The sequence below is a fragment of the Cryptomeria japonica genome, chromosome 10 (assembly GCF_030272615.1).
Source record: "Cryptomeria japonica chromosome 10, Sugi_1.0, whole genome shotgun sequence".
Classification (NCBI taxonomy): Eukaryota; Viridiplantae; Streptophyta; class Pinopsida; order Cupressales; family Cupressaceae; genus Cryptomeria; species Cryptomeria japonica.
The window spans coordinates 85,171,025-85,185,102 of NC_081414.1; positions in this window are offsets into that span (position 1 = coordinate 85,171,025).

Below are 14,078 nucleotides of genomic sequence, written 5' to 3' on the forward strand. Positions count from 1 at the left end.
TCTTTGGATCTTTAACTCAAGTGCCTTTAAACTTTCCTTTTGGAGTCCAAAGCTTTGATACCAATTGATAGTTCTGATACTTAATATAAGTATAGATCCAATAGCCAACAAGATTAGAGGGGGGGGGGGTGAATCATACAAACTTAATCATCCATAAAAACACCAGATTCAACCTCGGTAACATATTTTAGTCATATAATTAAAAACTGTCAAACATGCAAACTCAAAAGCCTATGAACAACATAAACCTCATAACACCAGATTTAACGTGGAAACCCAAATAGGGAAAAACCACTATGGGATTTTGGACCCACTAAGAAAAATACTCTTCTAGAGTATGCTCGGTTAAAAACAAATCTTGTTAAAGATTACAAACACATTGCTAGATGTGACCCGGTTAAAGGATTTCCCTCAGATTTGTTAGGATCTTCACTTTGTTAGAAGTGACCTTGTCAAAGGATTTCAAACACTCAATCAGAATGTCACCTTGTTAGAAGATTTACATATAAGACTGTTAAGTCCACTCGGTTAAGAGATTTCCTGTCACTTTCATCAAATAATAGTAATACAATCTATCTGCAACTTCACATCTAAAATGCTAAAGTAGATTCTTATTTGTTCAATACAATCTAGACATACAACTAATCTTGTCTATCTGTTGGGCATCAAGACTTTTTTATTCTAATAGGTCTTCAAGCTTCTGTGCTCGGTAATCACTATGTAGCATCCCTGTGCATACACTTGCCCGCATACATTGTTTATCAATAGTTCCTTATTTATAAACAATCTTCTAACTACTTAATCTCCTTGCTCACATTTCCCATGATCAATCATAGCCATCAAATCTTCAATCTTGTCCAGGTTCATTGTATCTTTCGATCTGAAAATGTTTTACCCCACCTTGGAACTTGCATAATCACCTTAGAACGTGTGTTAGGGTAATGCGGTTCAATTTGAGCTTTAGATCTTCTTGCTAACTTTCCATTGCCTTAGATTCATTTAACAAACTTCTTTTATGGCTTGCCAATCATTGATTCACTCCAGCTCATCAACATCTTTCATTAAATATCACATGTAAACATTTAATACATTCTATTATAACTCGGTTACAACTTGGTGAATACTAAATTTCACTCGGTAGACATTCTGTCTTCATTAACTGACTTCGATAAGCTTAGGGTTTATTGACTAGGTTCCTTAGGGTTTACCAACTAGGTTCTTTACTTGATAACATAGTATAGTATTAACCTTTACATTTTACAACATATGTATGACATTAAAACAATCTAAAACATCAAGATCTCATCATTATCTGACTCGGTAGAGTTGCCCATTGAATAACTTATCCCCTTATTCATCATATTCTTTCCTATGTCTTAACCGACTTCTTTATAATCTTCATATCATATTTCTTAAGATATGGCAACATCATACTGAATTAGAAAATCAATTTCTTGACATCAATGACAACATAATAATATCAAGATAGTAAAACATCTTTAATCAGTTATGTCCATAATCATCAACAACCTTCTTAATATCCTTGTAATATTGCCAATGGTACAAGCATATCAAAATCAAGGGATTAACTGAAGCCCTATCCTATCCCCGTGTGTTCAAACCCTAGCAGGTTAAGTTTGTTTTAAGTAGAGTTCATGATGATTTTATGTGGCTAGAGGAGCAACCATTCAAAATCACCAAGGAAATCATTCATGTGATCACCGGGTATCCTATCTATGATCATGCACAAGCACAGAAAATGATATCACAGAAGGAGTTAATCAGTCTAACTAGAGTAGAATCTAATTACCAAGGACTGAAATTGAACAATGTCACTGATGCAAAACTTAAGTTTTCAATTAGAGTAATTGGTTACTATTTCTTCCAATCAGCAAGGGAAAACAGTGTACCATGTGCCGCAGTTGACTTAGCCTATAAAATAGTGAAAAAGGGAATGAAAGTAGATTTATGTGAAGTGCTACTAAAGAACTTGTTTGAGAACCTAAACACAATAAGAAAGCCAAAAAAGAACAACTCGACAAACACACTGAAGTTTGGTTCACTTCTTGTATGCATGTTTTTCTACTTTGAGAAGTTCTTTCCCTCAGTCGGTAAAGTAGTTTGGGAGCTACACCGACCTATCACCTCACCCATCAAATTAATGATTTTATCAAGAAGTTGGGAGATAATTTTAATGATATCATGGATGACTACTTCAGCAGATTTCAAGAGAAGATGCACAATAGGTACCAGATTCCACCACAGTTGGTAGAGAAATATAAGGATGATATATGTTTTGAGGTAGACACCGATTACTGTTATATGAATGTTGTTGAACCAAGGACTCAATCTTTGCCACCAATGGGTTATGAGATTGACTATGATATCACACAATAGAAAATTGATGCCTATCTTTCATTGCCAAGGCATGATACCGAATTAAGATATGGAACTTATGAAGAGGTGAAAGAGAAAGTAAAAATGAGCATTGTAGTACCCAAGGCTACAAGAAAGGCTACAAAGATGATAAAGGTTTTATCTGAGAAATTCAGAGAAGAATCCTCCTCTACACCTATCAAAGGCACTCTTGCCATTACGGAAGAGGAATCAGAAGCTCAAGAGGCAGCAATAACATTAAGTACCGAGTTGCCTAAGGATAAAGTTTTGAAAAGAAAGAAACAGGACATTTCAAAGGCCCTACCGACTCCACCAACAAAGAGACCTAACACTAGAGCATTAGCTGCATCACTGAGTAAGAAACAAAAGAGTGTTACTACACCCAAGGTAGCCAAGACCTACAAGAAATCTACTCAGAGACTCATTCTGGCAAAAGAGTCTAGTGATACAGAATCCGATGATGCAAACAAATTTCAGATTGTAAAAAGCAAGAAGGTAAATATTCATAGTGTTGAAAATTTTTGTGCCAATCTTAAAGAATATGGTGGATTTGTAGGATTTAGATATGTCAAGTATGAGACTAGGAATAATGATGAGAAGCAACAAATTGAAGAAGTTGTTATTTGCACACTTCTAAAGTTTCGACTAGCTCCATTAGAACTAGTAAAGTCACTTCTGAGTGAATTATATTTGCATATTGATAACAAATGGAAATATGAAATGGACTCATAAAAATGAATTAGAGAAAGAAGTCTAGTCCATCTATTTCTTGATATGTCTATCGTAGAAATTAAAGAATATTTGACAACCTACAATTCTAAATTTCTTGTCAAACAAAGAGCCTTAAAATTGATGAATGGGCTATACATTGATGTGGAAAAGGAGACAAAAGCTAAATGGTAGGATATCTTCAAAATAAAGGATGTCGGTGAACAATCTCAAATTGAAATTATTGATGTCACCAAACAAGATCCTGATGTCATTGAATAAGATCCTGATGTCATCGAGCAAGGTCCTAATGCTACCAAGCAAGACCTGGTTGAAACTATTCAAATTGATGAAGATGTCATGGATGCAGAAGCACCGAAGCAGGAAATGATAGAAGGCACTACCTATGAAAAACTTGTATCTAGCAAATTTGTGATAGAACAAGTTCAGCATTATCCGCCGGTCAAGCCACCTGTCTCTACTGAAGCACCTAAGGATACAAAACAAGAAACCGAAGGTCACAAGTCTGAAGCAACAGAAGGTACAACTAAAGATCAGACATCTCAAGCACCATCAAGCATTGAAAATGTTATAGCTAAGACCCCTAGTACCAATACACCCAAGGACACCACAACGGCTACAAGAACCGATCAAAGTGCTGCATCTATCGAACAACCTATTGAGGGTCAGCAAGCCTCACAAGCACTTGTCTTGGTACAACTTACCAAAGGTAAAGAGAAGAAGGTGAGAAAGCATAGTTTCAAAGTTGATTTAACTAAACCGATAGTGTTGCCCAATGTGGATATCTCAAAATTAAAAGGGCAAGCACTTATTGATTCTGGTGAACTATGAAAAGCAAAGGCCGAACAAGAAAAACAATTGGCCATTCAAAAGAAGAATAAAGTACTACAGAAGGTAAAGACTCTACTAACAGATATGCTACCTTCAGCAACAGTGTCAACCAATGCAGCCATCCACATTCAACTGGATGAACTCCTTACTCAAATAGAAACATCTGGAGTTGATGCATCTGAGTACTTGAACAAGCTAAAAGATAAAGAGCTTACTGCAAAGATGATAGAAGAGGTACAAAAATCTCTTGCTATAGGAAAAGTAAAGCTTGTCAAATTCATTGCTGATTTGTCCCCTCAACTCAAGCATATTCTTTATTTATTTCAGAAACTTTGTACATTTTCCCTATTCATTAAAGATATCAAGAATAAAACTGATGCAATTGAGAAAGAGATGACCGATCTCTCAACTAAGTTGACCACCGAGCCTAATTCAGTTCAGAATTTTTATACTAAGCTTCAATAGCTCATGGCTCAATAGTTAGAACTTGGAAATGAAGAGCATAAGATTAGGATGGATATAATGACCCTCCAGACATTATTCCTTCCTCATCTCTCATCAATTCAAGAGCAGATTAATCGAGCTACATGCCTATCTACTACACAAGAGGGCAGCACTCTTGATGGCTTAATATCACTATTGGCTGATATTCAAGCACAAAATTCTTTAATGGAAAGTGTAAAGGATGCACTATTAGTCACACTCACCGACGTCCGAAACAAGTATAAATCTATTTTTGATCAGTTACCACCCCCGGATGGAAATTAAGTTTTTGATGTTTGTCAAAAAAGGGGAGTAATACTACATAAGGGGAGTAATATACTATATTTGGAGAGTGATACAATTTTGGTAATACAGTTTTGAGTATTATATACAGGGAAGTATACTGAGTAGAGCATGCAGAGCAAGCAGAGCACACAAGCACAGAATAGAATCGAGCATGCAAAATCCAAGTTATATACAGAATAATGATAAGGGGAGTATATCTGCATATATTATTTCATTGACTACTGTATATATTGTCAAGTGTAGTCATTTTGCAAAGTATATAGATTTTTGAATTATGACTTTGAAAGTAGTTTTGTCAAACATCTCAACTAATGTCAAAAGGGGAGATTGTAACTACTTATCAAATTGCCATTACTTTTTATATTCAAAGTCATACTATATATTCTAGTCGGTTAGCACTACCGAATCATGTAGTTGGTATACACAGAGAAGTCGATATGCATAGTCTAGTCGGTTACAGAGGAAAGCAGTCACAGAATACAGTATACACCGAGTTGTCTACCGAGTATCTTTTTGAGACTACCGAGTAGTTAAGATGACACACTGAGTTGATACTCACCAAGTGAAACGTGTTACCAGATACATTGAACCTGGACATGCATATGAAAATGTGTTACAAAATCGAGGCACATCTAACCATTATTACATTGGAAATTGCACTAGAAGATTGTGTATGATTGTGAGGTCAATCTAACCAATGAAATATTTTGATTAGTTATTCATTCGAGGAATCTTGTTTGTAAGATTGAAGCAATGAATTGGATCGCCATTTTAAGAGATCTATTTATACAGCATGAGTTAAGAGCAAGGTGTGTGCATGTATGCATGAAGGAAGACTGTTACAAAGACACAGAGGTCATCGAGAAGGTTTTTAGAGAATAGTCGAAGAATAGAGTAAATAGAAGGGTTTACCGAGTTACTATAAGGGTTACCAAGGTATGCTATAAGAAAGGTAATCTATTCTGAGCACATAGAATCTGCTTTAACATTTCAGATGTAAAGTTGTAGATGTTGGTAATGATTTTATTGTAATATTGTGAAGTTGAAAGAGAAACCTTTAATAGGGTAAAAGACTCTAACCAAGTCTATAAATTGTAAAGCCTCTAACTAGGTGCAACATTTAGAATAAATGTTGTAAAATCCTTTAGCAAGGTAGATCTAACAGATCTTGTTACTCCTAACAAGGTAAGCTATCAGAAATAGATAAATGTAGCTATAACCGAGCATTCTTTATTATTGCAGTAGTGAAGTTGTGGGTGCCATCCCCACCACAGTTTTTCTCTCTAACCAAGAGTTTCTGCATAACCAAAATATATGTGTTATGGAGTGAATCATGTATGATTGTTATCTATTTATTTTAACTTTATTTTATGTTACTGCACTATTTTGTTTATGCATAACAATAAAGTTATTATTCAAGAAAAGTTTTAAAGTACTGATTCACCCCTCCCCTCTCAATACATTAGCTTTCCATATTGGGCCTAACAAACACAAGATGGAAAAACCATCAAAGTGCCAAATACCAAAAGCCAACAAAAGCCAACAATCTCCCAAAAGAGATCATAACCAGAAATCAAAATACAGATACAAAGAGTAACAATCTCTCCCCCAATGAATAATCTCTCCTCAAAAGATAATGTGTTTTTCCATATCAATCTCTCCCCCTTTGACATCAAATGCCAAAGTAAAAAAAACATTTTTCAGATACAAAATACGAACCAATTCAATATACCAACTACTCCCCCTGAGAAGTAGCTTCCTCATCAAAGCCAGAGTAAAAGATTTCTCTGTTAATTCTAACGGTTGATGACAAACATCAACTTCCTAAGTCTCTACCGATGGAGGTATGACCCCAAGATGATCTCTAAGATATTCAAAAGTCTCCTTAGGTAGAGGTTTAGTGAAAATATCTGCAATCTGCTCTTTGGTATTCACATAAACCATTTTAATTTCTTTTGCTTCAACATTTTCCCTTAGAAATTTCAATTTGATAGAAACATGTTTGGTTTTAGAATATAATACCGGATTCTTAGATATATCAATTGCAGCAGTGTTATCACAATAGATAGTAATAGTTTCCTTGCATTTTACCCTTATATCTTTCAACATTTGCTTAAGCCATAATACTTGTGTATAGTTAGTTGTTGCTGCAACATATTCTGATTCAGCTATTGATAAAGATGTACAACTTTGTTTCTTACTCAACCAAGAAATTAATCTGCTTCCAAGAAAAAATGCTTTGCCAGTGGTGCTTTTTCTATCATCCACATCTCCTTCCCAATTTGCATCTGTGTATGCACATAATTCAAAGTTTTCATCTCTAGGATACCATAATCCAAGATTTGTAGTGCCTTGCAAGTACCGGAAAATCCTTTTTACTGCTGATTCATGATTTTCTCTAGGATTACTCTGAAATCTTGAAACAATACATACTGCATTCATGATATCAGGTCTCAAGTACAACAAACCTCCTATCATAGATTTATATCTAGCCGGATTAATAGGTGTAGATTCATCCCTTAGTGATAGTTTGTCATTTGTAGTCCTAGGTGTGCTTACCAGTTTAGAGTTCCCCATCCCAAATTTCTTTAATAACTCCTTCAAGTACTTGGATTGACTCAAGAATATACCTTTATCAGTCTGTGAAATCTACAATCCTAAAAAGAATTTTATTTCTCCAATCATATACATTTCAAATTCTTGCTGCATTTCAATAGAAAATTCTTTACATAGTCCATCTTCTCCTCCAAAGATTATATCATCAACAAAAACTTCTATAACCAAGATGTCATCATTAGTCACTTTATAATATAAGTTGATGTTAGCATTACGTTTAGAAAAACCAATCTTCAAAAGATACTTATCCAATCTTGCATACCAAGCTCTTGGAGCTTGTTTCAATCCATACAAAGCTTTCCTTAACCTACAAACCATATCTTTGTTATCTGTCAAAGAAAATCCATCAGGTTGTTCAATGTAAACTTCTTCTTCAAGATCTCCATTCAGAAATGCACATTTAATATCCATTTGATATACTTTGTAGTTCTTGTGTGCTGCAAAAGCTAAGAATAATCTGACTGCCTCAATTCTAGCTACTGTGCAAAGGTCTCATTATAATCAATTCTTTCTTTCTAAGAATATCCCTTACACACTAGTCTTTCTTTATTTTTGATAACCTTACCATCTTCATTAAGTTTGTTTCTAAATACCCGTTTTGTTCCAATCACATTTTTGTCTTTAGGCCAAGGAACTAATGTCTAAGTGTTATTCTTCTCAATTTGCTCTAATTCTTCTTCCATAGCTTTAATCCAGTGTTTATCTTCACATGGCTCATTAATTGATGATGGTTCAATTTGAGAAATAAGACATACCTCTTCATTTTGCAATCTTCCTCTTGTCATAACTCCTTTATACTTGTTTCCAATTATCTGATCTTCAGAGTGATTTAGTCTTACATACCGGGGTGTCTTCGTTTGCTACTGTTCCTCAGTTACTGTGGAATTTTTAGATGATACCAGTGGGTTCAATGTAGGTTCATTTGTTAGAATCTCTAATATCGGTTCAAAGTCTATGTACCTTGGAGTTTCTCTAAATTGTTCACCAATCTTCACATTTGTACTCTCAACAATTTTTTGCAATCTTTTGTTAAAACATCTATATGCCTTGCTCTTAGATGAATAACCAATCATCACTTATAGGATCAAATTTTCCAATATACTCATCCCTTCTAATATAGCATTTACTTCCAAATATTGTGAAATATTTAAGAGTAGGAGTAATACCAAACCATAGTTCATGAGGGGTCTTACCGGTTTCACCTTTGATGTGAACTTTGTTGAATGTATAGACCACTGTACTTACTGCCTCTCTCCAATACACATGTGGTAGATTTTCTTCAGATAACATACTTCTTGCTGCATCCAAGATAGTTCTATTTTTCCTTTCAAAAACTCCATTCTTCTATGGTGTCCGGGGTGCTGATAGATGTCTTCTAATTCCATTCACTTCACATAATGTATTAAATTCCTTAGATGTAAATTCTCCTCCTTGATCTGATCTTAGACATTTGATTTTCTTACCAGTTTCATTCTCTACCATTGCTTTGAACAGTTTGAACTTTCCAAGTGCTTCTGATTTTTCTCTGAGAAAAGTAACCCAACACATTCTAGAGTAGTCATCAATGATTAGCATGAAATATCTACCACCTTGCAAACTTTTAGTTCTAGTTGGACCACATAAATCAATATGGATTAAGTCAAGAGCATTATTTGATTTTTCTGGAATACTTTTAAAAGTAGCTCTAACTTTTTTTCCGAATTGACATTCCTTACATACTGTATTGTGAGGTTTGACAATTTTAGGTAAATCTCTAACTGCCTTAGTAGTACTGATTTTTACCATGCAATCAAAATTTACATGACAGAGTCTCTTATGTTATAGCCAACTTTCATCAATATGTGCAATCAAGCATGTCTTTTCACTATTATTCAAATGAAAGATATTACCTCTAGTTTGATTACTAGTTGTAATTTCCAAACCAGTTCTATTCATGATTGTAATAACCCACTTTACTCAACCCAACAAAATTTGACCATTTTTTTTTTGTTTACTTTAATCATTTGTGTTTGATTCAATCACATACTCTGGGCATCCATCCATTAGGATTAGGCATTTATCCATCCGAGATGAGCATCTAACCATACGAGTTAGGCATTTGTTCATACAGAGCAGGAGGTTTCATCTATCCAATATGGGATAAGCATCTACCCATACAGGGTAGGCATCTATCCAATTGGGATAGGAGGTGCTCTGGCTAGAGACTTAAACTCATCGGGACCATTTGGGTCCTGAGTCACTCACTAAGTACTACACTCTTCTAAAAGGAGTGCACCGAAGTCACCATCCTCAGGAGAAATCAAAATAACATAATACAAGCTTGAATTCCACCTCGGAATTTGGCTTAAAGCCTTGGGAAGTCAAGCGAATCCATACGGGATTCCTTCCAAGTATGCATTGAATTACTTTTTCCTTTTTATTATATGTATCTTTCAAATTAGGATTCTACTCAATCCTTCTTCTTACCAAACCTAGACCCCATCCACGAACGCTTGAGTACTAGGGATAACTCTGTCCCTAGACTGCCTACATACCCATTTCGGCATGGGATCAAGCCATAAATTATGTAGTTCTATTTTCTACTCTATGGTCTGATGTAAACTGATTTGTGGGTATGCAACCCTTTCTAGGGTCAATATCCCAGACAGTTTCTCTGCGGTTGCTACCCATGGTGGTAGAACTTAAGCAAAGGCTCAAGATGGCCTATTGCTTGTGGCCTAAAAACAACTAGATCCTAATACCTATCATAAGCGTCACCCTTGACCAAATCATCAACAACTCTTCAAGATTAAATCAATTTCATAAAAGCATCTCACTCAATCAACCTTAAGGGGGTTTACTATGGTTTAACTCAGCGGATGTAAAATCATTTAAGGATTATCTTATTAGATTATCGATCCAAGGGGGATTATTCGACCCTTGGATTTTAACTTCCAAGTGTCCCTTATTACTCCCTGATGATTTATAAGGACGATGCCACATAATTCGTTGATGTAGCTTTATTAGGCATTAAGTGCAGTAGTTCAACACAATGGTATTACCTATAAGCGTGACCCAGAGGCACCGTAAATACCGAACACTGCTAGGTTTTGGTTTTCCGACTTCCTTTACTTAGTTTTCTTAACTAAGAAGCTATGAAAAACATCATGCTTGAAACCAATTATGAATTGAACGTGCATAATTAGACATTGCAAAGCTTAATTAATTGAAATAAATACTTGATGAACCACGTGGAATAAAAACCATAACTAAATTATTTAATATTCAAAACTTGAAATATAACTTGCATAATAATGACAATTATGAAACTTGCATATTAATAATTAAACGTGTAACTTGCATGAAGATGAAGAAAATGTAACTTTGTCATTAATAAATGCAAATAATGTATGAGTAATTCGCATGAAGCAAGGATAGTGTAAGTTACATGCAAGGTTAAGCAATGTGTTGATTTCTACCATGAGAATAATCACTTATAAAGTCACTAGTCTCAAAAATAGTAATTAGCTTAGACATTTGGTTCAAATCATATTAATATGAATTAATTGCTTTTAATGAGTCTAAAATGCCAACTACATGGCCCAATGAATCTTAAATAGTTTACAAAATTCTAATTATAAATTTTGATATAATTTAATTTACAAATATAAATTTGCTAAAGATAAATTAATTATAAATTTACTAAGGATGATTAAATTTCAAATTTACCTAAGTTAATTTTTATTAAACTAAAATTTGGATTAAAAAAAGTTAACAAAATCCAAGTTGCCATGAGTTTGAATTTTTTTTTGTAGTGGCTTTTAAAATCCAAGTGGGAGTGGGGCCCACGAGTCCCATCGCCACTGCAGACCTGCGGGTACAGGCCCGCAGTGATGAGGGGACAACTGTGGTCCCAAAATGAGAATAAGAATTTAATCACTGAGATGAAATAAAATAGAGAAATTAATTTGTTTCAGCAATATGTAGATAACTAAATTATCACAGAGATAGGTAAATGCTTAAATTTGATTTCACAGAGATCATATTCAACAAATATGTCTTTGAGATAATAAAGTTCTTGATGAGATTTCTTGAAAATTGATATTCACAGAGAGAGATTTCTAAAATTAATTTAAATAGCAAGACAATATTTCCCACAGGGATTTTATACAACAACAATGAGAAGAAATCATATTTGATATACTATTTCACATAGCGAGATTCCTAAATACAAATGATTATATGCATAGGAAAAAAGATTATTTACAGAGATAAAAGAATTTAAGTTTTTCCAAAAAAAAGAATAGAGATGTTGAAAAAAAAAACATGATTTATTTTCCTCTTTTTTTGATTCAAGATCTTCTCTAGATTTTTTAAAAAAAATAGAAAAGCAAAATATGATTTCTTTCTTTTAAATAGATTAAATAATAGATTAACAATGAAAGAGAAATCTGCATTTGTATTTTTAAAAAGAAAAGAATTTTTTTTTATCAATGCATTTCTTTAATGAAAAATAGATTTCCTTTCTATCTAACAATTAAGAAATGATTTCTTTCAGAAAGCAATATTCAACTAAAGAATCTAGGAGGAGATATTTCCTTTGAAATATAAAAACTTACATAAAGAAATGTCAAATACAAAAAGAGAGGGAACCTGGAGAAGCCTTTTGATTGTTGAATCCTCCCAAATCTTCAAGCCTAGCCTTCCTTGATCCTTCCTTGCAAGCTTGGAAAAATTCTTCAAAACAAACTTAACTATTCTCCAAAAATGAAAATATGACTACTAAAAACAAACTATTTGAGAAAACTTTCTTCAAAGAATCACCAACTCCCTTTTTTGAAAACTTGCATACAATATATAGGAAAAATCTCTTAATTCCACTATCTAGAGAAATTAATTAAGAATGAGATTATTTTCCAATATTGGACCCATGCAAAATTTATTAATATCCTAGTGGGGGAGTTACATGCAAGGTATTGAAGATTCCTCTAGAAGCTTCTAATTCCTCCTACAACATGTGCCATAATTGGGAATAAAAATAAAAATAAATAATGCCTTTTGAATTATATTCTCCAAGTGTGTATGTGGGTCCATTATTTATTCTTTTATAATATTCATTCAATTATTTTCAACAGCTCAACCAAAAATATAATAGAATTGTATCAAATCAAAAAGTGATAAAGGAGGGTTGTGACAATGATTTTTCATTTTCCATTTTTGAATTGTAACTGAAATCCTTTTTCAACTAATTTACCAACACTCAAAAGATTATGCTTTAAACCTTCAACATAGTAGACATTGTTAGTATTATGCTTACCATCAAGAGATATTGTACCTTTACCTTTGATCAAACAAGCTTTATCATCTCCAAATCTCACTAAGCCTCCATTATATTCTTTAAAGTTCAAGAATTTACTTTTATCTCGAGGCATATGATGTGAGCATCCTGAATCAGTGATCAATTCATCCTTTGCTTCAACTTTAGCTGCTAGGGCCTGCTCTACCGGTTGAATAGTAGGTGTTGGTTGATCTTCTGTTATAGCAACAAAAACCCATCCATTGTCTACCAAATCCTCATCAGAATCATCAGTCACTCCTTCATCAACAAGATAACAAGATTTGTCTTTATTCTTCTTAAATTTGTATCTTTGATATTCAGGGTTAGGCTTGTATGTTCTTCTAGCTTCTTCTCTTAGTCTAGCATGTCTATCAAGGCATCTAGAAGCCATATGACCAATCTTATTACAGTTAAAACATTTAAAGGGTGTTTTACCTTCATACTTACTTCCTACTAGACCTTTAGGCATTTTTCTTGCAAATAGTGCTTCAAGTTCTTCATTTTCTCTCCTACTTTCCTCAAGTTCTCTTGCATAAAAGGATTTCCAATCAGATTTTTCAAATGATGGTGTAGATGATGTTGATGCCTTAAAAGCTAAATCTATCTTTATAGTAGCAACAAGACCAAATTCCTCAATTTCAAAAGCTGAGAGTTTTCCAATCAATGTATCCCTAGTTACTGATGTATTAGGCATTGTTCTTAACTCATTTATAGCAGTAACCTTCATTTTATATGCCGGTGGCAATCCTCTTAAAATTTTTGAAACAATTTTATCTTCACTTAAGGTTCCTCCACAACATTAATACCGAAAACAATTTCATTAACTCTTTCCATAAAAGCAGAAATCCTTTCATCTTCTTCCATTTTCAGATTTTCATACCTGACCCGGAAGCTTTCAAGTTTTGCAATTTTTAATATGGAATCTCTCTCATTCAGTGTTTGTGAGGCCCTACCCCGATTCAGTTTGACATTTTCAGTTATTTGCATATTGAGACTATTATGGTTGCTTTACTTTATGCATTATGGACTTAGAACTTATATGATCTCATGATTTGGATCACACTGACACTTGTTGATGTTTTATTTCATGCATGATGATTATGAAACTTTAGATATGATTTCTAGAATAGAATTACATTATGATGGTGAATGTCATTATTGGAAATTTGCAGGATTTTATTTTGATGAAAGAAAATGATGCTTAATCATGAATGGTTCAATGTTGGGAAATTATGTTAATTGTATATGTGAAATTGAATTTGAAAACAAATGAGATATTGAATTATTGTTGCCTAATGTATGAGTGTTTGAATTGCAATGGAATCCATGTATTTGATTATGAATAATTGTGATTATTTGGAGTTACTAATGTGTTAATTGAGATGCGCAGGAAATTATC